General features: G+C 33.0%; 1 non-coding gene across 1 annotated transcript; it reads left to right on the top strand.

Moving 5' to 3' along the window:
- The first annotated feature begins 3,525 nt into the window (after positions 1-3,525).
- On the top strand, positions 3,526-3,632 carry LOC133802706 (small nucleolar RNA R71). Its single transcript, XR_009877451.1, has one exon. It is a non-coding gene; the product is annotated as a small nucleolar RNA R71 (small nucleolar RNA).
- The last annotated feature ends 421 nt before the right edge of the window (positions 3,633-4,053 follow it).

Genomic DNA, 4,053 nt, shown 5'->3' with positions numbered 1-4,053 from the left:
TAAGTATTTTTGATGAATAGTTTAATTAAAAGAAAGATCTAGAAGCTCTAGAACCTTCCATCATCTGTTAGGATCACGTTTTACTCTGTCAAAGTAGTTTCTAATCAATTTCAAATTATCCTGAAATGTGCAAAAACGTGTTTGAAAATCAGCGTATGCCGATATATCGCAGCTATAAGGGCCGATATATTGCATATGATTGATACAGAAAACACTTCGACTTCGCATGAACGAAACCACGAGTCCTCGATATCATGGTAGGGCCGATATATCGCCTACCCTAGGCGATATCGGCTCTAGTGGACAATTTTTGAATTTTGTAGAATTTTGAACTAGAAACAGCCCTCAACAACCTTGACTCGTTCCTGAACGTATTTTTACCGAATTTGGGGCATCTGTTGAACAGATAATTCAAATTTATTCATTTTTAATCATTTATTTATTCATTGAAATGGGAGTTAGTTTTACTCCTTGAACTCTATAAATAGGACCCTTCACTCAGCCATTCTATTCATCATTCAAGAATAATTCAAAGCCTCCAAGCTGCTAAGATTATTCTAGAGAAAAACACTAGGGTTTTGGGGTTAAAGCTTTCAAATCTAAAGCTTTTATAAACACTTGGGAAGTAAGTTTTTGTGTGATTTCGGTGATCGAGGTATAGATCATGGTTCTAAGCTATCCAATGTATTCATTATCTTCAAGTTTAGTTCATTATAGTTTCTATTATTCTTTCATTTTTCTTCAAATCCTAACTTGTAATAGTGACTATTGGTTAGGTGTTCAATTCCTTTGAAACATAAAGTTTTCAGTAAGTTCTTATCCCGATGGTTTAGATCTTCTCTTCAACTTCATTTCTTTAGAAACTTATGGTTTTTTTATGTTTGGTTTTAGGAGTTTCAATCTCGCTCTTGTCTCCAATATTCAAGTTTTTGGTAAGGAAAATTAGGTAGTTTATTATTATGACTTAGTATATGTAGTTTATGATATTGTTTATGTTTGTATGACCTAACATTTCAGGTAAAATAAAGGGGTAAGTGTGTCTGGACCTAAGGTGTCCAATGATGTATGACGGACTATGTCCGATAAGCTCGGTTGCCAAAACTTTATGACGGACCTAAGTGATGTTCGGTGTATGAGGGACTTTTGTCCAGGGCTTAATTGCCACCCCTGTATAAACACTTATCTTTTTATTATATCTGACTTGTTATTATGACCTATAGTTATGATTATGATTTATGGCCTATGACCTATAGTTATGATTTATGATCTATGACTTATGACTTATGACTTATGACCTATGACTTATGACTTATGACTTAGAGTATGATTTAAGATTTATGACTTAGATTAAGATTTAGAATTATGATTTAAGCTATAAAATGACCTAGAGTTTTATGTTTGTATGGCTCTTTTAAATTTATGTTATGTTTCATTATATGACTAACTCTTGTTTGTATTTTCCTTACTGGGCTTAGAAGCTCACTCCTTATGATGTTGTTATTTCAGGAAATTAAGGATAGAAAGGCCGGTGGCGAGTGGGACCTAAGAGCTTCATGATGTACTCATTGGCACCATATGGTCGAGGAAGATCAGGCGGGCCTATTTATTTATTTTTATCAAAGAATGTTTTCTTTTAAAGTTTTATTTAAATGTTGCTCATTTTTATGTTAAAGACAATTATTTTATTTTTATAAAAACTATGGATCCATGTACGTATTTATTTTCAAGTTTTTATTCAATAAAAGAGTAATATTTATGACTTATGACCCAACACTATGTTCTCGGTAATCTATGAGAAATTAGGGCATTACACATCAACATGCAAGTTCATACCAAAGTATTTTTTACAAAAGTCAAGTAAGTCATTTCCATTATCTTGACAAATACTATCTATCATGTTAACTTCATGCACTTCCTCACACTCAACAGATTTAGCAACATTAAATACATTAAATTTAACAATCATATTTCAAAAATATAATTTCAAAATACCATTACAACAATTAATGATTGCATTCGATGTAGCTAAGAATGGTCTACCTAAAATGATAGGAATTTGAGCATGCACATTTTCCATAGGCTAAGTATCAAGAACAATGAAGTCAACAGGAAAGTAAAATTTATCAACTTTTATCAAAACATCCTCTATAATGCCTCTAGGAATTTTCACAGAACGATCGGCTAATTGAAGAGTTATAGAAGTATGTTTTAGTTCACCAAGACCGAGTTGCTTATAAACAGAATAAGGTAATAAATTGACACTAGCACCCAAATCAAGTAAAGCCTTGTTAATAAAATGATCACCAATAATGCATGAAATTGTGGGACACCCAGGATCTTTATATTTAACAAGACTCTTATATTGAATAAAGGAACTAGCTTGTTCAGTTAAAAATGCCTGTTTAGAAACATTAGTGTTTCTTTTTAAAGTACAAAGATCCTTCAAAAATTTAGAGTAGGCAGGAATTTGTTTAATGGCATCTAAGAAGGGGATATTGATACTAACTTGTTTAAAAACTTCTAAGATTTCATTATATTGGCTGCCTTTTTTAATTGGAAGTAATATTTGTAGGAATGGGGCTTTTGGAATGAAGGGATGGATTGGAGTATCCTTGTTTGAAGAGTCATTGGCATTAGAACTAGAAGGTTGACTCTTTTCTTTTTCTTTTTCAACCTCGGGTATGTAATCGGGTTTGACAATGTTCTTTCCGGACCTAAGAGTTGAAATTGATTTGACTTCTCCATTATGACTAGACTTTCCTATCTCATATTGACCTTTTGGATTTGGGATAGGTTGACTAGGGAACGTTCCTTTCTCTCTATCAGCTAAAGCAGTAGCGAGTTGTCCTACTTGCGTCTCGAGTCTGGTAATTGATTGAGACTCATTTTGTAGGATTTGTTGAGTGAATTGCATAAATTGTTGTAAAGTATCTTCTAAGGAATGTTTCCTTTGTTGAGGATATGGTTAATTTTGTGGGGCATGAGTTTTATTTTGCGTGTTGTATTGGTGCCCTCGATTCATTGGAGGTTGGTTTTGTCTTCATGAAAAGTTTGGATGGTTTCTCCAATTTGGATTATAAGTGGATGAAAATGGGCTATCATTTGGTTTCCCATAAGCATGAAGAGCATTGGCCTCCTCAGAAAAGGCTTCTTGGTAGGAAGGACATGATTGGGCATTATGGCAAGGACTAGAACATATAGAAAAAACATCTTGGTTGTATTGGAGAATTTGTAGTTTGGCTTATGGCTAAAGCTTCTACTTTTCTCGCTAATTTGTCTAAGGTTGTTCTTAAGTCTAATTCATCTTTTACTTCATACCTTCCTCCTCTTTTTGGTGAATTAGTTGACCTAGACCTAGGATCAAAATAATTCAATTGTTGTGAATTGACAGATAAATCTTCAAGGGCATCCCAAGCCTCTTGTCCTTGAAATTTTAAAAAAATTCTGGTATGCATAGATTGAATCATTTGACAATTAGAGGGAGTCAAACCATCATAAAAATATTTTACAAGTCTCCATTTTTCAAAACCATGATGAGGACATTTTAATAATAAATCTTTAAATCTTTCCCAACATTCATAAAACTCTTCATTATCTTTTTGAAAAAACTCAGAGATTTCTCTCCTTAGACTATCAGTTTTAGACATAGGAAAAATTTCAGCAAGAATTTATTATAAAGTTGATCCCATTCAGTTATAGACCCCGTGGGAAGGGAATTTAACCAAGCTTTTGAATTGCCTTTTAATGAAAAAGGGAGTAATCTTAGTTTGACCGACTCATCAGAAAAATTTTGAAATTTAAAGGTTGAGCAAATTTCTAAGAAATTTTTTACATGCATGTAAGGATCCACTCTATCTAACCCATAAAAAGATGACATCAATTGAATGATTGATGGTTTAAGCTCAAAATGTGTAGCAGAAGTGGTAGGAAAAACAATACATGAAGGAGCATTAGATGAAATAGGTGCAAAATATTCAAGCAAAGTTTTTTCAGGCACAACATTTTCATCAACAGGATTGCCTTTAATATTAGCAATTGGTTCCATGATGCTTA

This window comes from Humulus lupulus, chromosome 9 (genome assembly GCF_963169125.1).
Source record: "Humulus lupulus chromosome 9, drHumLupu1.1, whole genome shotgun sequence".
Lineage (NCBI taxonomy): Eukaryota > Viridiplantae > Streptophyta > Magnoliopsida > Rosales > Cannabaceae > Humulus > Humulus lupulus.
This window is presented reverse-complemented; position numbering and strand designations above follow the sequence as displayed.